The sequence below is a fragment of the Lissotriton helveticus genome, chromosome 4_1, assembly GCF_964261635.1.
Source record: "Lissotriton helveticus chromosome 4_1, aLisHel1.1, whole genome shotgun sequence".
Classification (NCBI taxonomy): Eukaryota; Metazoa; Chordata; class Amphibia; order Caudata; family Salamandridae; genus Lissotriton; species Lissotriton helveticus.
The window spans coordinates 77747803-77770829 of record NC_136063.1 but is presented as its reverse complement, the minus strand read 5'-3'; the positions used below and the strand labels follow the sequence as shown (position 1 = coordinate 77770829).

Sequence of the window (23027 nt, the reverse complement as noted above, 5' to 3'; positions counted from 1 at the left end):
GAAAAGCATCCCCACATTCTGTGCACTCATAAGATGTCTCGCTAGTGTGGATTCTTTGGTGTACCAACACATTGTAAGAATCTTTTACAGCATTCTGTACACTGTAAAGGTTTATCACCAGGATGGGTTCTGTGATATCTCAACGGTGTTCTCTTTGCAGCAAAGCTTTTCCTACGTTCAGGACACTGATAGTGTTTCTCACCAGTATGGATTTTTTGATATTTTAAGAAACCGGATTTATGAATTAGGCCTTTTCCGCATTCAATACACGGATAGTGTTTCTCACCATTATGGAATTTCTTATGCTTCACTAATGTTCCCTATGAAATGAATCTTTTTCCACATTCAGTACAGTTGTAGGGTGTTTCACCATACTAGTCTCTATGATGTATCAACAAATAGTGAGTATTATTGAATCTTTATTCTTTTCCCACATTAAGTACAATGACAAGGTTTCTCACCAGTATAAATACTCGATGATTCACTAATCTCTGCTTTTCACTGAAGCATTTTCCATATTCTGTTCACCAATAGAGTTACTCACCTGTATGGCCAACAGCCCTCTATTAACAAAGCTTTACTCACATTTTATTGTTTTTCACTAGTATGAACTCTGATGCTTCACAAGTTCTCCCTTCTCAATAAATCAGTTACCACATTCTGCACCGTCATAGGGTTTTCACCAGTATGGATTCTCTGATGCACCAAAAGCCTTCTCTTATGAGTGAAGCTTTCCTCGCCGTCTGTACCTGGATATGGTTTCTCACCAGTATGGATTCTCTGATGTACCGACAAATTGTATGTGTTAACAAATCTTTTGCCCCTCAGTCTGCACATTGAAAAGAATTTTCAGCGGTATGAATTGAACAGTGTGCTCTTTCGAGTGAAGCTTTTTCTGCATTCTGTACAGTGGTAGGGTTTCTCACCAGTATGGACTCTCTGATGTAGCAAAGGCCCTCGCTGCTGAGTGAAGCTTTTCTCACATTCTATACATGGATAAGGATTCTCACCAGTATGAATTTGCTGATGCTGCACCAGGTTGCCCTTCAAACTGAAGCTTTTATCACTTCAGCACAGTGGCAGGGTTTCTCACCAGTATGCATTCTCTGATGCCGCACCAAGCTGGATTTTATAATGAAGCTTTTCCCACATTCAGTACAGTGGTAGGGCTTCTCACCAGTATGTCTTTTCTGATGCTGATGCAGGCTGTACTTCAAAATGAATCTTTTCCCACATTCTGTACACTGATAGGGTTTCTCACCAGTATGGATTCTCTGATGCTGCAAAAGGCTGCACCTTGTACTGAAACTGTTGTCACATTCTGCACAGTGGTAGGGTTTCTCACCAGTATGGATTCTCTGGTGCCGCACCAAGTTGCACTGGACACTGAAGCTTTTCCCACATTCTGTACACTGATAGGGTTTCTCACCAGTGTGGATTCTCTGATGTAGCAAAAGATGTGTCTTCTCAGTAAAGCTCTTCCCACATTCTAAACAATGATAGGGCTTCTCACCAGTATGGATTCTCTGATGTACAAGCAGTGCACTTGTCTGCGTGAAGCTACTTCCACATTCTGTACATTGATAGGGTTTCTCACCAGTATGGATTTTCTGATGTATGAGCAGTGCACTTGCTTGAGTGAAGCTTCTCCTACATTCTGTACATTGAAAGGGTTTCTCACCAGTATGGATTCTCTGATGCCGCACCAGGTGGCACTTCACTCTGAAGCTTTTCCCACATTCTGTACAATGATAAGGATTCTCTCCAGTATGGATTCTCTGATGTACCAAAAGCCTTCCCTTTTGAGGGAACTTTTTCCCACATTCTGTACACGGATAGGGTTTCTCACCAGTATGGATTCTCTGATGCTGCACAAGGCTGTACCTTGTACTGAAACTGTTGTCACATTCTGCACAGTGGTAGGGTTTCTCACCAGTATGGATTCTCTGGTGCCGCACCAAGTTGCACTGGACACTGAAGCTTTTCCCACATTCTGTACAATGATAAGGATTCTCTCCAGTATGGATTCTCTGATGTACCAAAAGACTTCCCTTCAGAGGGAACTTTTTCCCACATTCTGTACACTGATAGGGTTTCTCACCAGTATGAATTCTCTGATGCTGCACGAGGTGGTGCTTTGCACTGAAACTTTTGTCACATTCAGCACAGTGGTAGGGTTTCTCGCCAGTATGGATTCTCTGATGTACAAGCAGTGCACTTGTCTGCGTGAAGCTACTTCCACATTCCGTACATTGAAAGGGTCTCTCACCAGTATGGATTTTCTGTTGATTCGCCAGACTTTGCTGCTCATTGAAGCTTTTTCCACATTCAGTGTATTTGCAGGGGTTCTCACTAGTAGGGATTCTCTGATGTACGATTAGTGTGCTTCTCTGAGTGAAGTGTTCCCCACATTCTGTGCCCCAACATGGTTTCTCATCAGTGAGGATGCTTTGGGGACTTAACATATTTGTCTTACGACTGAAGCCTGTCCACATTTAGTACAGATAGGGTTTTTCACCAGTATGTATTCTCTGATGTAACAGTGTGCTCTTCACAGCAAAGTGTTTCACTGATAAGGTTTCTCATTCCATACACTGATAGGACATCTCCTCAGAACAAACATTTTTATGCCTGTGCAGCAAAGAGCCAGTAGTGCAGCTTTTCTCAGGTTATGTACACTGCTATGTCTCTGAATACACATTCTCTGGTAATTCACATGATTTCTTTGGTGAGTGAAGCTCTTCCAATCCTCCTTACAATGGTATGTTTTCTCAAGAGTACACAAGAGTACCCAAATATGGTTTATCGCCAGAACACAAACTCTGCAGATCATATAGATAAAAGCTCTAAGTAAACATTTCTCACTCCGTAGACTGATAATTATTCATGGTATGGAGCTTCACACTGTCCACAAAGATCAGCTCTGTATGAAGTTCTTGCTCAAGCTAGTTCATTGTTTTACCCCAGAATGTTTTGTAGAGTGTGTATACATCGCAAGCTTCCATGTAGATGTTTTCACAGACTCTTCACACTGATACAATTTTTTCTTCTGGTGATGCTGCTCCGGACTTTTTGGGTGCAGGGGAAATGCAGGTCTGTTCATCAGCTCCTTCGGTTCTGTGATTGAGAAACAAACGTCAGTGAGGTTGTCCCAGCCAGGTGGCTTAAAGATTGAAAAGAGGGATGAGGAAGGAGTTACTGTGAAGACAAGAGAGGCATTGACAGAGGAATACTGCAGAAGATATGCTGAGGTTTGAAGTCAAAGTTAGAGCCTTAAAAGACAATACAGTGTCCTAGTTTCAACTGCTGAATTTGCAGGTTAGGTGGACACTGCTGCCAATCCTAATCACAACAGCCCAGTTTCGAGGTAAAGCCTCTTGAAGTCTGGAGCCCCTTGAACAGGACACTTAATTGGTTTCCAGGTCAAGTCCAGCACCAGTAATCTCACCTAACTTGACAAGTGACTTTAAGGACCAGTTGACCCTGTGAAGGTTCCTCCCTTCATTGAGACCCCAAACACCAGTCAATTGGAAGCACAGTTTGAAGGATGGCATGCCCTGGTTGACTTTATGAACTACCATTCCATAAAGCAATGAATATTTGATAAATGTTCTGAGCACATTAGCAGTGCTTCAAATACATCAAAGGAGCTTTCTCATATCACTCCCACTTTACAATATACTAAAGCAAGTCAGTCCTCTCCTACGCCACCAGAGGAGCTATGTGAGAATATTCCATTCCAAAAAAAACATTTAAAAAACCCAGACATACGTTTCTCCTCCTGTAATCCTGGATGAATATGCAAGACGAGCCTCACCTTCGAACATGCTATTACAACCTCTCACTTATGGTCTTTCACCTTCAGTCTCCCATAAGGACTTCATCCCAGTAAACGCTATGAAACACCTGAATCCTTTTTATTCCTCAAACAAGAGCTTCTTTTAATACTACATAGTTGCTAGCACAAGGACACACTTGTTTGGGAAAAACACACACCTCAAAGGGCTGATAATCAGAATAATTGGCATCCCAATTTTCTACCACTTTAAATACTGGAGAAGTTAACCCAACTTCACTGATAAAAATACTCCACTCGACCACCATTAAATGGGGATTTTCCTCGATTAACTGGTTGACCCTGGCTCCAGGTGGGCCACATGAGGCTTCTAAAATATAAGAAAAACAACCTAAATGTAAAGTTACCAACACAAAGAGGATAGCACAAGAGGTCTGACCCACAGCAGGAAAAAAACTCCTACTTTCGTTGCAATATACTGCTTTAATGCCTTTCGTGAATATCATTATTCAAGTCACTGCTGCTACCTTTCTGTAGAAGGAGTAGCCTTGTTGCTCTGGGAGCCATGAGGGGAGAACATTTTCATAAACAGAACGCGATTTAAACTTTATTTTACTCTGGAGGGAACTGCACCAGGCTCCATCCAAATTGCCACTTTATGTAGTCCAGGAAAAACCTATTTATTATGGTTCATATCAGGCCCATAGGAATGAATTGGAGATTGCAGGAGCAATTTGTGCACATTCGTTGCACACACACACACACACATGCCCTAAGGGTATGTGTGTGCGCAACATGAATCTTTGAAAAATGCACAAAAGTCAATTTTTCAACGTTTTTGCAAATTACCATGAAGTTCAACTTCATGGTAATTTGCTACTTCTATTAGCAAAATCACAATTTTTTTAATGCATTGCATTTAAGGAATCTCAATTTGGGATTCCTTAAATGCAATCGCAATTTAAGGAATCGCAATTTAGAGATTCCTTAAAATGCGATTTTTGCATTTGGGATGCATCATCCCAAATGCAAAAATACCGGTCGCATAGGGGAAGAATCTGAGAATCTGCCCATTTGCGAACGGTTTTTCCTTTGATGCATGTGCCTGAATATCCTTTAAAAGATAAATAATGGACTTTTAAATCTAAAGATAACAATATGATTACAATCTTCAAAGATGTTTAAGAAAGCTTATATACACCAGTGAAAGATAAAATGGACCACGTAGAAGATTTCAAGAAGTTTGTTTCACCTGTCAGGAAGCAACATAAAGAAGTCAAAGATAACAGACTTCACTCCTGCTGAACGTGTCCCTTGATGCAGGGTCACCCCCAAACTTTTTGCTTTGACTCCTCTTGTTTTTTAACCAGTTTTTTGGGGCTTTCAGGACTCTGTGCACTTAATTACTGCTAACCAATGCAAAAGTGCTTGTTCTCCTCATCTAAAACATGATGAAATTGGCTCACATCCAACTGGCACATTTAATTTACTTGTACATCTCTAGTAATGTGATAATATATGTATTCAGGGACTGTAATTTCAATGCTACAAGTGGGCATTCAGTATCCATTGTGCCACCCATTAAAGTAGCCTTTTAAAACAGGTGGGAAGTGGAGTTTAAAACTGCCATTTTTACTTTTTAAAACATATAGAATCACTAGGGTGGGCCCTAAAAAGCCCATAGGGCAGGGTGCACGGTGTCTAAATAGTAAAACGTGTTTCAAAATGTTACATGTTCTGGTAGTGAAACACCCCTAAATTTGTTTTCACTACTTTAAGGGCCATCTCTCCCATTTAATAACATTAGGTTCCATTATTACATTTGATAAGTGATACATTTTGACAGGGAGAAGGTAGGAATGTCATGTTTACACACTAATGAAAAATTATTTAAAATCCTATTTAATGTCAAAGACAAAATTTAAGTCATGATTCAGAAAATGTTACTTTTAGAAAGCTTGCATTTTCATATCCTAACGATTTGGTGCCTGCTGCCAGAGTCCTGGGTCACATGACCCTGCTACTAGGCTTTGTGTATTCCTCCCTGTGAGACAATAGTGCTTAGGTGTGAGCAGGATGGGTCATCCTGACAGAATGAATGGGTGCGGAGCGGTTCCCTAACCTACTTGGACTACAATAGGGGCTGCCTCAAGCACACTCAAAAAAACATAAAACCATCCAATTGTCACCCCAGGCTTCTTGGAGCCTCCCTTCAACCCAGGCTACCTGAGTAACTCCAAGGGTAAGTTGGTTGACCTGTTCTGAGCTACAGGGACCCAACAAGTTCGAGAGGCCTCCCTACAACTGGCCCTGCCTGAACCTGCAACTGAAACTGGTTTGTGCCAAGCAACCACAGAGTTAAGCAAAGGTTATCTTAATGACTTTTGTGGTTCACAATGACAAGGATTGTGGTTGTTGCCTTAGTGGGGCTCCCACCCCCTCAACCAATAACAGAATTTTTTAAACTATCACTCGAAAAAGACATTACTATTGGTGACAAAACAGTATTCACAGGCTGACAAAGAGGGCTGTTGGCTAGAAAGGCTTCCATCCAAACTTTACCAAAAATTCAAGATACCCTATCTCCTACAGTTCCTTAATAATTTCATATACCATACCACACCACACCACATCATCTGGAACTTTCACCAAAGCCACTATCATATTGACTCATAAGAAGGACGGAGATCTGCAACATTCTAAAAAAGAACCGATCTTTATAGGTAATAAATACGGATTAGAAAATCATGGCCAAAAGTCTTGCCACTTACTTAATCCTCAATGTTCCCTCCTTTGTCCAACCAGAACAGTGAGGTTTTATGAAGTGCATTTCCTCTGCATCCAATGCTAGAGTTCTTACCAACAATAATTCCAAAGCAGAGATTGATGAACAAAACACTTGATATGATATAGAAATGGATGCAGAGAAATCCTTTGACAAAGTAGAATGGTCATATCTGGTCAAAGCCTTGGAGTACCATAACATCTTTAAAACTTTCACGCACTATGTTAAAACCCCCATGCCACTCCTTAAGCCTCAATCCTCGCCAATGGAATGCTGTGTGAGAAATGCCCAAACACTGAGCAGATCTATGGACTGCAGCAACTAACATTCTGTCAAGTAAATGTGTACCAACTACCTCTCCACGTAATACGTCTCTGATATATACCTATGATATGATGAAGATGAGTTTTTATGAAACCTGCTGGTTTCCTTGTAGCACTTACAATGTACATGATTTTCTTAATTACTCTTTTCATGTTCTTGTTGATGTCTCTGCGCAGTGGGGCACCTTTGTTCACGCAAGAGCTGTATCAGCTACTTAATAGTTGCTAGCATGGAACTCTGCCATAACGATGCTCATATTAAAAAAATAATAATAACTAAATTCAACTTAGTGTAGACGATCGGAATAATTACCACCTCCTCTCCCACGATAGCCATAAATTCTGGTGAACCTGGTCCTAGTCCAGTTACAGAGATTCAGTGACAGAATTATGGCATACTTTTCAAATGTCATTTTCTTGCTGACCGTGGCTTCTGGGGGACCTCATGAGGCTTCTAAATGTAAGCTTAGAGCATCTGAAAAGAAGCAAACTTAGGGCCACATGTACATAAGGATTTACCGGTTGCAAACAGAGAATCAGACCTGTGTGACACCTAATGGCCTTTTGACATGCATTAACCCTAGTTTGTGAATCGGTAACCAATTACTGAATCACAAAATAGGGTTTGAGAGTCGATATTAGGAAGGGGTGTGCGAAGGGTGTCCTTTCCTATTAGCAATTCGCAGTGGGATGTATGAATGTTTTGCAACCGCAATGCAGTTGCAAAACATTTGCATTTTACTGCCTACTTCAAGTAGGTGGTAACCCAGTCACAAACAGGAAGAGGTCCCCAGGGGACCCCTTCCCTTTTGAGAACAGTAGCAAATATGAGTTTTATGAGTAGGCAGTGGTCCTACTCTTCATTTTTCTTTTTGAAATGCATCTCGTTTTCCGTTAAGGTAAACAGGATGCATTAAAAAAAATAGTTAATTTATTTAAAAGCAAACGCAGACATGGTGGTCTGCTGTCCCGAGCAGGCCACCATCACTGTGTTTTTAGCGATTCCCAATTGATCACAAATTAAGACCTGCCTCATGAATATTACTTGAGCAACTAATGCCCCCTTTCTGTTGAGTGAGTGGCCTGGTTCTTTTGTAGAGGAAAACATTCCATGAGAGTCACCAGATGTATTCTAATTGACTTCACAGGAATCAGTCTCCAATGCCATCAATGTGGAACTTTCTGCTCATCTAGGAACTGACTCTTTTTTTTAAAGCTACAGGAGATAGAAGATGGTCTAATTCTAGTGTTATCTTTTGAGGGTTTGCTTATTCAATCCTCCCAGAAGCATTTTGCCAAAAGAAGTTCCAGACACTTAAAAAGGTATTAAATAAGAGTAAATATTTCTTCCTGTGCATCATTGCATCAGCTACACTGAGCATCAACCTGGGATCAATTAGGCATCAACACCATGTGGTAAGCCGAGTTCAGACAACTCGTTTAGTAAAGGCTGATGAAAGTTCTTCGTACTGAGCAGTCAAATCACCACTGTATTCACCTTCCACGCTCAGCACTCATCTTCATCCACTTCCACTCACAGCTATCCACTACAATTCACATTATCCCTTTTCCCCTCTTCTTCAGTACTACCCACTCTTCCCTCTCTCTTGACCTTCCTAGATCAGACTTTTGTTGTGAATTCTCAAGGATACCAACAGATACTGGCATCACTCATTCTTGGGAACTTTGTGGTTCTGAGGTAGTGCTATCCAAGATCCCCCAAGTTCCTCGCGGGAAAAGAACTGTTTCTTTGCAGAGGCTGCTGCACACTGCTTGGATAGGGGTTCCAGTGGTATGTCTCTGAATATCCAATAGGGTGTGAATCCTTTCAGCATAGTGTACTGTCAGTTTCTATGTGGACTAAGGGCCTGATATAGGTCTTGCAATTTGGTCTGCATTTGCATTTCCGCAGGATTCCCGCCTGCGGCTAGGCAGTCCATCCGCCCTGTTTGGATGTTGGTGGGTCTGTAGGTGATGGTCCATCCAAGTGCCACGGTCTCCGACACATTTTTCTGTCTGTGTCGATGCCGTCATAGACAAAAGAGTCATGAATAATTATCTTGCTTACACATCATGATCGGGTATGTTTAATTAAGGCATAGAAGTTAACATTTACTGTTGTAGGAAAAAACCCACCCCTTTCCCGTGCACCAGCACTCCATATATATAAAGGTCTTGTTTGCGTTATATTTGGTAAATTGTGTTCTTTTGGTGAAACTGTATTAAGTTTGAGAACTCACTGTATGTAACTCAGGCTTGGGTGGTAATAATTGCAAAAAACATTTTTTGAATGTCTTGCATCTTTGGTGTAGCACAAGCGTTGTATTGGATATTGTGGCGTTCACAGCAGTACGAACATAACGACATTAATGGTAGAATTCTACCGCTACCGATCTCAGCGGTAATTTGCCTCGACAAAAGAAGCGCCTCTTCGCGTACTGTCACGCTGGAACGTGACAATACGTGATAGGCGCTTAGGGTGTGACTGACTGGGTTGCGGCGGGCCTATAAAAGCCACACCCATCTTTCCAGAAGGTGCTAGCCTTCCGCTCGCCATCAGACAGGAACCACAACTCGTGAAAACCTTCAACTTACCAGATTACTGCACGTCACGATTCTGGAATTCTGGCTTGGATTTTCTTCTTACCTCTCACCAACAGCAGAATCTGCAAAGAAAGAAAAGAGAGAAGATCAGTAACTTTAAATCTTGTCTTTGGCGCCCCATGCAAGAAAGGCATCTTGTTGAATACTTATTTTAAGAAGGGCACTCAGACTTGTTCAGGGATTCTGCTCAGACACAGAACTGTGCACAGAGACCCAGGACACTAGTGAATTGTGGTGGACCAAAAAAACTCACCTCAGTACCTAGAACCCCTAAACGACTAGCATCAGTGTCACATTAGCTCTTCGTCCTTTAGCAAAGGTACCAATGATTAGACAACCCAGAACATGCGACTTAGGTTACTCTCCAGTATGGCGGGAATCAAGAACACTCTTTCGTTATATTGTCATACCAGTCCACAACATGGGTAAAAAAAGATACACGATAAAGTTTAAAATATTTATTTTAACGCCGTGCTCTAGTATGCAGTATTTTTGTGAGCATAAGCAGACATATGATTAACAATAATACGATCAGCATGGTTACAACTCCATGAAACATAAAAGGAGAAATTATATTATAATGACGGTGGGAACAGGTTATATAGCACATAGTATGCCACCCTCCCTAGCTAGGAACTATGTTTATAAAATATAGAAGGTCTCTTAGGCTTGAATAGGGGACCCATACCTCCAAGATCAGCAGAAGTGAATCACATCCGGATCTGCTTTAGCTCTCGGTCTCTCTGGAAATTGGCTTCCTTTCAGAGTGTCTAAATCATGCATGCAGTGTGATATTAAAGATGCCAGGATTCCAGCTAGCTGCAGCTGCGTGCATGAGAAGATCAGCCTGAACAACACTGAACATTATTTTGATAACCATGGAGGCTTCAGCACTCACTGTGCAGACTAAGGTCGAGCTGTAAGTCTAGGGACATTAAAAACAAGCCATTCTCATGTGAAGCAATTCACGCAGCCTAACTTACAACAACAATTACATATAGTGTTGTGTGCAAAAGCAGCAAAAAGGTAAAATGACGTTTAAACTTGTAATATGCCTATGCTAACATAGCAATGTGCACAAGTAAGGCACAGCCCTCACTACACACGGAACAAGAAATACTGAGACGTAGGCCAGACAATCTCTGCTCGCATGTAGGCTTTATTCCTAAATAGAAGTTCCCTTTAAAGATGCCAAAGAATAAATATAGAAAACTAAAACACTACCCTAAAGCAAAAGTTAACAATCTACTTGTTGCTTCACAGGTCCACAACAAGAATTTAACCACGTCCAGTATCCGTCCCTCCTCCCGATATTTCTAATTTAGAACTTGATTGTGAGTTAAATCACATTATTATTAGTAAATTGGGAAGTTGATCCCTTGCGTCCCTGCGAAACCTTTATTACGCCAGTACAAGCAAGATACGGTAAGAGACTGCGTAGTAGCTTGACAAAAAGCGGGGGTTGAAGGGAGTTCAGCCCATTTCTCTGCCTGGCAAATTACGATGTGCTATCCTGCCGGCATAACATTGGTGGGTAAACCTCCACAACTCGGTTGGGGGTTTCAAATAAATATATAGGTAGAATGTTACCTCTTTCTTTTTCCACTTTCATTTCAGCAATGAACCCAATCGTCTAAGTCCTTCCTTTGCTGCTGCTACTTAATCACAAGGCAAATCAACCTAGTCATTGCCTAAATCGAAGGTAAGCTTCTTTTTTACTTGTTTCCATTTGAATTGTCTGCTTTGCATTAGCTCTGTATTCCTGCTCTTGTAAATCTCTCCTACAAACAATATATTGCTAATGTGTATTACATATGTGTGTAATGTTGGCGGTGTAAAAAATGAGTTTTTTTCACAATTGCTGCAAGCTGCCGTCATGATATTGGACACACACAAAAATGTACATCAATCAAAAAGTGTCTATACAGGTGTGTTTAATTTTTTTCGTTAACTATAAAATTATAAACAAATTAATCACATTATTGGAATAATTTAAATGTAATATAATGTTGAAATCAATGGGCATTTGAAACTTAAATCATTTCATATATTTAAAGTCAGATTTAAAGTAATTTTCTCTCCAAAGATACCACACAGGGCCTCCTAGACTTTTTGTTTTTTGGAGGGGAGTAGAGGACACTCATAAAAAATATGAAGGTCGTTGGCTTTGATGAAATCACACCTAGGACATTTAGGAGAGAAAAGTGGAGAAAACTGGCCTCTTCCTAGCAGGAGTATAGTATAATTGATTGAGGACAAAAAATTGTTCTTTTTAAGATTCGCCTGCTTAGCATACTTATATAACAACTTCAGAGAGGGTTCATATAGATCTTCAGAACAAAAAGTACAGTTAGGCAACAACGCAAATATTTAGTGCAACAATACACGCAGTAACAACCAACTACCAGATCTTCCTTGGTTTCACAGGAAAGAATCTTTATTTGTTTTCGTCACACAGATTGTAAATTGATGTTACAGGACAGCTAACGCATTTCGCCCCACAGGGGGCTTCCTCAGGGCACTTTCCACAACTGTATACACGTGGATAGATCTACTCTTCATTCCAATTCCAGTAATAACTTAAAGCTACTTTATCAAAGTTGAGATGTGACAATCCTGGCCGAGGTGAAGTCTACAGGAAATAACTTCTGGCAAAGCATCTTGTAGAAAGGATTCGCATCCACTGTGTTTCTTGTAACAGAAGACGATAATTTGTATAAATTGCACAATAAAATATCCAAAGGTCAAACGAGCGCGAGGAGTCAATACGATGGTTGACACCCACGAGGCATAGCGGTCCAGCCTCGTTGAGAGCAAAGTCTATCCGCGTCAATCCACGTCGACCTCTTCACGAAAACGCACAAATATAGATCTTCAATGTCACATTCCAGAGGTACTGGCTTCCATATTAGATATTGAGAGGGGCAATCCTTCTCCTCCACCTCTAAAGACTTTTTATACCATTTGGAGATTTCCTTTCTCTTATGGTTGACGTCTTGAAAGGATTTCTCCACCTCCCAATCCCCATGTATTTCTCTGTTCTCTGCTGCAAACCAGGAGGTTAATTGCTTGTATTTAAATCTAGAGAGGCAGTTTCCAATCCTAGCTCTTAAAACCATGGATGAACCCCCTCTGATGATACGAACTCCGAACATAATGCAATACCCGCTCTTTTTATTGATGTTGCAAGCCTGTACTTAAAGCATTCCGGGGTCCCAGGGGATTCCCAGATTGGGGCAAAGTCGGAATAGTGCCCTATCCCCAATCTTCTTCTGACCATATACCACAAACTAAGAGCGGCCTCCAGTACTTTCAGCCACACTTTAAAGTATCTTGGTGCCCCAAATTTATATAGGAAGCCCTCTTCACCATCCAGCCCTGTCATTTCAGCCAAAAGTCTGCCCCAAGATGACTCATCTGGTTTCGTAAGCAGCATCCATATATTTTTAAATTGAAAAGAAATAAAATACCACTTAATATCCGGAAGGGCCAACCCTCCTTTAATAAGCCTACGCCTCAATTTTTTCCAAGCCAATCTGGCACCTTTATAGGCCCACATAAAACTCATGATTTTACTAATATGTCAATTTCTGGAAAAGTGAGGGGGATGGTATTAAAAAGATATGTTAGTTTAGGAAGAATAATCATTTTGATTAAGTTGACCGTGCCATATATAGTTAAAGGGAGGTTCTTCCACCTAGTTGATAGGTGGTCCACTTCTTTTATGGTCCCATTATGTTTATCTGTGGAATTTTCTTAATATCCTTGATGATTATTATACCTAGATATTCAAATTCTTGGCTTGTTCTCTGAAGATATTAAAGCATGACGTAAAACCCTTGTTTACTAGAATTCTAGCAGAAGCCCTCTGATAGCAATTTATCAAAGTCTGAGTAAAAATGGGCCAAACGCCCATTGCCCTTAACACTTCCCAAAGATATATCCCACAAACTCTATTGAGGGCCCTGGCCGCATCTAATGCTAATACGGCCAAGGGCTCGGATCGGACTATAGCCAGATCTATATCGCCAATCAATTGTTGCGTTTGTTCTTGAATGTATCTTTTAGGAATAAATCCTTTCTGGTTTGTGTTAACTGTGGTGCGATTTTGACCAATCTCCCTGCTAGAATGCTCATAAAGATCTTATAATCGGCGTTCAGCAGTAGGGGGAACATGGCGGCCGTCAGCTAAGCGGCTGCTGGCAGACAGTCCTCGGCGTGTTCCTGACCTCTGAGGGGTTTCCCCGCACTCAACAACGGCATGAATTGTTAGCCCTACCTTATTGATGCTTTGGGGCGACTGGTGCCTCTTCTATTTGTTGAGCCTCCCTTTCTTTCCAGGCCCAGTTTCCTGCTCTTCTGCTCCGATCGTGGATGGCTCCGGGGAAAGACGCCGGCGCTCTGTACCTCGCGCTCGGAAGGCGTAGCCAGAAAGGTGGAAGAGGTGTGGCGCCGCGGCCAGGGCGACTGACGCTGGAATCTGGGGATCAGGGTTCGATCCCCGGCTCCGGTGGCAGGTTAGCCCAGCACCATGTGACTCTGGGCAATAGCTCGCTTAATCTTCCCGACGGCCCCCAGTGCCTAGAGACCCTTAGGGGTGATTGTGCGCTTTACAAATGTGGATTATGTAGAGTGGCGTCGAAGTAGAATTGCCTTCTACCTGGCCCGGGCTTCGAGTGGTAGAGTCAGCACTGGAGCCCTGCTGAGGTGATCAGGCTGCGAGTGGCTCACGGCGGAGGAGCAAGCTTATAGTCTAAATAGTACGGAGGGTTCCCCGAGGTTTGTTGGGGCACACGAGTGGAATGGGGTGGAGGGAAAGCGGTGGGAGTCCGGGGTGGGGAGCATTGGGAAAAAACCTCAAGAATTTCCTCCATCACATTTTCAGTCTCAGGCGGTCTGTTTCGGGCTTTTTCCATTAGGTATAGAAACACAGGGAAGGCCTCGTACAATAAGTGAGATCTTGCAATGGGAGTTGGCGAGCTAAAATTCCTCCCGTGGACTATGAATGGGTTGCGATGCCCCGAAGACAAAGATTAGTGATGAAATATTTGGAGCAATGCCCCGCCCAACTATGTCTAATCCAGGAGACTAATTTGAGCAAACTGGAAAGTTGTTCCGTATTTGCAAGGTATTCATGGACAACATACTTTTGCGCCTCAGAACAGACAGACCACTGCGAGGGAGTGGCTATCCTAATCAAACAAGGGGCGGGGTGTACAATCACATCAATAACAAGCATTTGCAATGCAATAGGTCTCGCATTAGGAATGTTTGAGCTATTGGTCTTGCAAATGACAATTTTTTTAATTTATGTGTTGGTTTTGAAAATAGCTAAATTAATAGCTTTGTCATTTACAATGCCAATAGTTATAACTTTTGCAAATGTGACACCTATAACCTGGGGTTGCGCTGAGTGATGCTGTGGTGGTGCTGAGTGGTGCTGTGGTGGTGCTGTAGTGGTGCTGTGGTGGTGCTGAGTGATGCTGTGGTGGTGCTGAGTGATGCTGTGGTGGTGCTGAGTGATGCTGTGGTGGTGCTGAGTGATGCTGTGGTGGTGCTGAGTGGTGCTGTGGTGGTGCTGAGTGGTGCTGAGTGATAATGTGGTGGTGCTGAGTGATAATGTGGTGGTGCTGAGTGATGCTGGGGTAGCGCTGAGTGGTGTTGTGGTGGTGCCGAGTGATGCTGGGGTGGTGCTGAGTGGTGCTGTGGTGGTGCTGAATGATGCTTGGGTGGCGCTGAGTGATGCTGTGGTGGTGCTGAGTGATGCTGTGGTGGTGCTGAGTGATGCTGTGGTGGTGCTGAGTGGTGCTGTGGTGGTGCTCAGTGATAATGTGGTGGTGCTGAGTGGTGCTGTGGTGGTGCTGAGTGGTGCTGTGCTGGTGCCAAGTGGTACTGTGGTGGTGCTGATTGCTATTGCTGGTGCTGTTGCTGTCCACGGCCGGCCGTGGTCAGCAACAGCAGGGGTGAATAATTAGGGGGGAGGAGAAATGCCTGAGGCTGAGCGCACGCTGGGGGAAGCTTCAGATGCCTGTGGGAGAGAGGCTGATGGCTTTGATGTGGACGCGCAAGCCTTTGATGTGAAGCTCGTGCTGGAGAAGCTTCATGCTTCAAGAGGTCACATGCATTGTAACAATTCCGCCTAGGAATGCTTGTTCAAGAGAGTTTGTTCCCCTGCAATAGTCTCGAGCTATTATTTCCTGCGGAATTTAATAGTCGAGACCTAAAAAACACATACATGAAACAGAGAGAGAGAGGGATAGTTTGACTTGTAAAGACAGGGAATGAGTGAAGAAGAGCTGCAGCAGTAACCAGGCAGAGAGATGTGCTGAAATGAAGCAAAGACACAGGGGGAGAAGAAGAGCAGAGAGAGGAGGTGCAGAGATAGTGAGAGACAGACAAACAGTAGGAGAGAGGGGGTGGGACAGCAGTGCACAAATAGATGGCATATAGGAGAGAGAGATGGCAAGAATGAGTACAAGACCAAGCAGATGAACAGATGGAGAGGGGGGAGAAAGGACGAGGGAGACATGCGATAAGGAGGAGAAGGAGAGAGACAATAACTAAAATGGAGAAGCGGCTACAGCTACAAGAAAGAGGAAAAAAAGGAGGAGTGTGATCGGATAGAGTGCGAGGGGGAGGAAAAAGAGGGGACAATACGGCGGGGTAGAGAGAGAATGGAGGGGACAGAGAAAAAGAAAGGGAAAGCGTGAGGGGTGGAGGAAGAAAGAGATCAGGGGCTAGAGACAGTGAGATTGTGTGACTGTGCGAGGGGTGACAGGCAGAAAGAAAGAGACACAGGATAAGGAGACAGGGTGAGAGCGACAGCAAGAGGCTGAGAGCGACGTCACAGGTGGAGGGTGCGATAGAAAGTGAAAGTGTGTGTATGGGAATGGGAGGGAGGGAGAGAGAGAGAGAGAGAGAGAGAGAGAGAGAGTGACAGAGAGAGAGGACCATCGAGTGCTGTAGTGAAAAGATAGGTGCCTGGACGCTTTATATGTACATCCGTCTCATTACTACTGCAAACACAAAAGTTTCACATTTTTAAAGCACGTGGATGGATGACAGCCAGCAACACATGATTGGGGGTAGGAGAAGTGTGTGTGTGTGTGTGTGGGGGGGACACACGACATGAAGGGTGGAAGCAACACGGGTTGACCAGAAGCTACACGGATGGCATGTGTGGAAAGGGAAGAAGCAGAGGGCCTCATGCCCAGTAGTCTGAAAAACCGGGGCCTAAGCGCAAAAACTAGCGCTACAATGCCCGTAGTACAAATTACCTTAGTTAACCAGCATTTAAAAAGCTGATTAAAGCTGATTATAAGACTGAACAACTCGGGTAAACAACTATGTAATAAGATTGCAGTAATGTCTAAAAACATCTGGTCAACTAAGTGCCTGTACAGTGAAGTAAGCCAACATTTCGAAAAGTGAATTGAGAATGAAACCACGGATGGGTCACAAAGACTAATTTAAATAAACTGTCACATAGTTGCTAATTACACAAAGTCCTGTGCCAGTGAAACGTAACGAAACCAAGCTCACTATCTTACTTGCCAAATAAATTCCCGGTACGCCTAAGGGATCAAAGGGCAGAGAGGATTACTACCCGCCGGTGACTCCGGTCCAAATCAGAAAGCCAAGCGGCCCCAGTGGTGGTGTCTATTTCACGTGAGGAGAGACGCGTGCACTTCGGATGCGCAGCTCTAGTTCAAGTTCAAGTTCAGGAATTTGTATAGCGCACTACTCACCCAGAGGGTCTCAAGGCGCTTGGGGGAGGGGTGCATTATTTATCGAAAAGCCAAGTTTTAAGTTCCTTTCGGAAAGAAATGTGGTTCTGTGTGAGGCGGAGGTGAGAGGGGAGAGAATTCCAGGTCTTGGCCGCCAGGTAGGAGAAGGATCTTCCTCCCATGGTGGATCTGTGGATGCGCGGAACTGCGGCGAGGGCTTGATTGGAGGATCTTAGTTGGCGGGTGGGTGTGTAGAAGGACAGTCGTGTGTTGAGGCATTCTGGTCCTAGTTTGTAGAGGGCCTTGTGTGCGTGGGTGAGGAGACGGAACGTTATTCTCTTGTTAACGGGAAGCCAGTGGAGGTCTTTCAGGGACCGGTAATGTGAGCTTGGTGAGGGATGTCCAATATGAGTCTGGCTGATGCGTTTTGGATGCGTTGGAGTTTTTTCTGTAATTTGGCTGTGGTTCCGGCGTAGAGGGTGTTTCCATAGTCCAGTCGGCTGGAGATCAGTGCGTGGGTGACAGTCTTTCTTGTTTCGGTGGGGATCCAACGGAAGATTTTTTTGAGCATACGAAGTACGTTGAAGCAAGAGGATGAGACGGCGTTAACTTGTCTGGTCATCGAGAGGGAGGCGTCTAGGATGAAGCCTAGGTTACGTGCGTGGTCTGTGGGTATGGGTGCTGTGCCCAGGGCCGATGGCCACCATGAGTCGTCCCAGGCAGAGGGGGATGATCCTTGGATGAGGACTTCCGTTTTGTCTGAGTTAAGTTTTAGGCGGCTGTTTTTCATCCATTCGGCAACTTCTTGCATGCCTTCGTGAAGATTGGTTTTGGCGGTGTTAGGGTCTTTGGTGAGGGAAAGGATCAGCTGGGTGTCGTCAGCGTAAGAGATGATGTTAAGGTTGTGTTGTCACGCGATGGATGCGAGGGGACTCATGTAGATGTTGAAGAGGGTGGGACTGAGTGATGATCCTTGTGGTACTCCGCAGATGACTTCGGTGGCCTCGGATTTGAATGGGGGAGTCGGACTCTCTGGGTTCTCCCGGCGAGTAACGAGATGATCGAGTCCAAGGCTTTTCCTTGTATGCCGATGTTGCTGAGGTGTTGTATGAGGGTGCTGTGACAGACTGTGTCGAAGGCGATGGATAGATCCAGTAGGATGAGGGCGACTGTTTCTCCGTTGTCCAGTAGCGTTCGGATGTCGTCTGTTGCTGCAATGAGGGCGGTTTCGGTGCTGTGTTTGGCTCGAAAGCCGGACTGTGAGGTGTCGAGGGAGTTGTTGGATTCAAGGAAGGCGGCGAGCTGGCTATTGACGGCTTTTTCAATGACTTTGGCAGGGAATGGGAGGAGGGAGATGGGGCGGTAGTTCTTAAGTTCAGAGGGGTCTGCTGTGGGTTTCTTCAGGAGGGCGCTGAGTTCGGCGTGTTTCCAGCTTTCTGGGAAGGTAGCGGAGTTGAAGGAGCAGTTGATGACATCACGGAGATGGGGTGCGATGATGGAGTCTGCTTTGTTGAAAATGTGGTGGGGACAGGGGTCGGTTGGCGAGCCTGAACGGATGGAGTTCATTAGACGGGTGGTGTCTTCAGTGGTGATTGGGTTCCAGGCGCTAAGGTTGTTAGAGGGCGGTTTAGGTTCGGAGGTGGGTGGAGTGGACTGTTCTTTGGAAATGTTCTCAAAGCTGTTATGTATGTCGGCGATTTTGTTGTAGAAGAAAGCGGATAACGAATCGGAGAGGTCTTGGGAGGGAGTAATGTCGTTTGAGGCTGCGGTGGGGTTGGTAAATTCTTTGACGATGTTGAATAGTTCCTTGCTGTTATGGGCGTTGTTGTCGAGTCGGTCCTTGAATGCTGATTTTTTGGTGGATCGGATCAATTGGTGGTGTTTGCGGGTGGCTGTCATGAAGGTGGTCAGGTTGTCAGTGGTTGGGTTTTTTCTCCATGTTTTCTCGAGAGTACGGCATAGTTTCTTGGATTTCTTAAGGACATCGTTGAACCAGGGGGAATTTTTGCTGGTTTGGTGGTTTTTCAAGGGAGCTAATTCGTCAACGCTGTGAGTGATCCATTGTTTGAGTTTGGTGGCAGCTTGGTTTGGGTCCGATGAGAGGGCGGGAGGGTTTTGGTTGAGCGATGTGAGGAGTTGGTCGGTGGTGATTTTGTTCCAGTTTCTTCGCGGAATAGGTTGTGGGGGGTTGTGGGTCGAGGTAGTTTTGTAGCTGAAGTGAACACAGCTGTGGTCTGTCCAATGGAGATCTGTGGTGTGATCGAAGGAGATGTGCTTGCTGGAGGAGAAGACAGGGTCGAGCGTATGTCCGGCTACATGGGTGGGGGTGTCAACAAGTTGTTTGAGTCCGAGATTGGCCAGGTTGTCCAGGAGGGTGGTGGTATTGTTGTCGTTTTTCTTTTCCAGGTCGAAGTTGAGGTCTCCCAGTAGAATGTAGTTCTCGGAGGTGAGGGCATGTGGGCTGATGAAGTCAGTGATGTCTTCGCTGAATTGTTTACGGGTTCCTGGTGGTCTGTAGATGAGGGTGCCTCTAAGTGTGGTCCTGGGGTCGGTGTGGATCTGGAAGTGGAGGTGTTCGGCGGATGCAAGGTTATCGTCGAAGGTTATCTCTACAGACGATGGATGCTAACTATAGCATGCAAGGTTATCTCTACAGACGATGGATGCTAACTATAGCATCACATGACTGTGAAAGGCTAAAAAGGCATAGTAGAAAGACGGACTGTATGGAATGAACAGATATATTCAAAAATAGTTACTAAAAGAAAAATTGTAAATGAAAAAAAAAATGTGATGGGCATGTAAGTTTGGTAAGAAGTATATAAAATAGCGGTGTTGATATACTACAGAGCATGTGTGATTACAGGAGTGACTGTCGAATCAAAAGGCACACAGTATATACGTAAACACTGTATGTTGGCGGACAACATCTCAGGTGCATTATGAATCATATTGCAACATTTGATCTATAATCAATGAAGGGTCTAGTTGTTAATAGCATAGGTTGCTGTCCAAACTGATGGCGCACAGTATACATATAAAACTGGCACGTTTGTATAACACATTCCAAGTACTTAATGGATCATGTGACAGCATATGTTCTGTAATAACGGTATGGTCTTAGTGTTTTAAAAAAGAACAGACGTTCAGGAAAGGCCACATGAATGAGTTAACAAACCTTTTAAAACCAGTCTAAGCGATCGGTGGATGTAAATTACAAGCTCTTGGCATTGCTGTGGAGAGGGAGGGAGGAGAAATGCGACGGTCGAGGGTGCTGCAGGTTCCAAGAGGGTGCCTGGCGTCAAGGGCGGTGTGCCAAATACACTACCACCGCCCTCCCGTGACCCATGGTGACGATCGCATTTACCATACAAGTGCAGTAACCTTGAATCGGCAAGCCTCCTAAACCAGGAGTAACCGGGAAGGAGCAAGCTCTTCCCATTGCACTTTTTTCACTTTTCACATTCACGTCCCTAGGTCAGGGTGAGCCTTAGGGTGCTCATACCGCCAGGGTTTAGTTCACTTTTACGTACTGACGAATGCCTGGTAAACTTACACCGTTTTAAGGCAGAAACATGTTGACTGATAGTAGAAGTTTCGGGAAATAACCAAACAATTAATTTTGAACTATTTCCCTACACTATATTTTAATTATGTCCCAGTGATCAAGTAATAAATAATTTTTGATACACTTAAGACATTTTTATCTTTCATCACCACTAATTAGTTTCACTTCACGCCTTTACTCACACAAAAAACACGCTGCGCAGTAGACCTGGCGTCGCACCACACTGGAGAGGCACTCTGCCTCTTCAGTGGGGCCCGATGATGAAGCATGTCATCAACCAGGTTGGTGAGTGAGGGCTTTCTTAACTGACCTGAGTGAGGCCAGTTGTATTTTTCTTTGCTCCAAGTGTGGTTCTTTGTGTACCATATGTGAGAAGTTGGCCTGGTATATGCTGCTCACTAGTTCTAGTGATCACCTTGTACCATGCCAAGCTATGGTGCAGGTTGTAAAGTCAACCTTATAGACAAGCTATCCTAGGGGTAGCATGGACTAAGCAGTCTTAGGCTAAACTCTGTAAAGGCATGTGAAGCAAGCTGTTTTACCATACACAATCCCTTTGAATACCAAATGAAAGGACACCACACAGATATATATTGAAAATATATATAGATTTATTTCTACAAATATCCCCTATACTCTTTATGAGCACAGAAGCAAATGCGTTAAAACAAAACACAGTTTAAATATACAAAGTTGCACAATTATGGATGAGCCCTAGGGGCCACCTAAACCATATACAAAAATAGTGGTATAAAAACCGCTATGGGGAAAGTGAAGAGGCCTAGGGCCTGGGGAATCGCTGGAGCTGATCGGGACTAGCAGTGAAGAAGTCGGGAAAGGCCCGCGGGACTCGGGTGCAGTGCGGAAAGCGCACGCAATACCAATGCAATGTCAATGGTGCGTAAAAGTTACAAAGTTAGTTATTAAGGAACCTTCCGAGTGACCTTGAAGGATGAAACTTTAGACACAGACACAAGAGGTGTGTACCAGTGTGGGAACACCGGCGGAGCTGAGTTACCTCACCCACAGGAAGTGGGTGCACAGGGTCGAAGTAGTGTCGGGTTTCGTCACGCAGGTCGATGGTACTTGGAGCTGAAGATGCTGCAGGCGGCTCGATGTGAAGAGTTCCGGTGGATCCAAGGGTGGATCTGAAGAGGTGAAGACCTGAAAGCAGAGGGGACAATGTTCAAAGTCACTAGCCAGTGACTACCGTGGAACCAGGACGGAACCAGGCGATGTCGGGTGCAAACAGGTGATGTCGTGAAGATTGTCTCTGCAGCCACGTGGACACGAAGAGGTCAAGGACGTCCAGGAGTCGGTCACGAGCTGTCCCACGTAGGCTCTCGCTGATGGCGGTGTCGGCAACTTGATTGGAGAAAACAGGCCTTGGCTAAAGCAAGCCACGCAGGAAGTGATTCAAGCTTCTCACTCAGACCAGCAAGGTCAGAGCGGCTGCTCCTTTTCAGGGGAGCAAGGGCCAGTCTGGAGCAACCAGACCAGCGGTGTAGTTTGTCGTTTTCGTCACCAAGATGGCCGCTAGCCACGTGGCAAGTGGCCGGGATGGCGCGTCAAGTGGCACGGTGCAAAAGGGCCCCCCGCAGATCGTGGAAATGCTGGGGGGCTGATCTTCGGTGCAAGGGCTGCTCGAGGTTGGGGCTTCTTAAACCCCAAAGCACAGCATCGAGGGTGCCTCAGGTGCTGCGCAGTCAGCTTCTCGGGGGTCTTTCAAGAGGTCTGGTCCCACGTCTCTCGGTGCCTCCACGGGTCCCTTCTTTGCAGGGACTGTGGATCGGACTGTGAGAAGTCTGGGAGTCTGGGTCTTGTCAGGCTCTGGGCTCGGGCTCCGGCGGGAGGCGGCGGCAAAGCAGATGTCGAGTTGCTGGTTGGTGCCTGTGTTCACAGGGTGGTCACTCCTTGGCCACAAGGGAGATTCTCTTCCATCTTCTGAGCAGCAGAATGTCGAAGTCCAGTCTTCTTCTGTATTTCAAGTTGATTCAGGATGATCTGAAGTCTCAGGGCACAGCTCCCACTCTTATTCGAATCTGGGGGGCCGGATCACCTACTAGGTCCCTCCTCTGGGTGGAACCAGGAAGGGGGGTGGTTACACCCCCTTTCCTTTGTCCAGTTTCGCGCCAGGACTGGGGCTGGAAGGCCCCAGCACCGGTTTGAACTGGCCTATGCACAGGGACACCTTGTGTGCCCCAGGCATGTCTGATTCTATTCA

At 44.7% G+C, this 23027-nt stretch overlaps 1 pseudogene across 1 annotated transcript in view; it reads right to left on the bottom strand.

The window, feature by feature from the left end:
• Nucleotides 1–402: 402 nt before the first annotated feature.
• LOC144828358 (uncharacterized) overlaps nt 403–23027 on the bottom strand; it is an 82345-nt pseudogene continuing 59720 nt past the window's right edge. The window contains exons 2-3 of the transcript XR_013610432.1: nt 9500–9570; nt 403–3117 (exon numbers count right to left, since the gene is read on the bottom strand). The product of XR_013610432.1 is annotated as an uncharacterized LOC144828358 (transcript). The remainder of the gene's footprint in view (nt 3118–9499; nt 9571–23027) is intronic.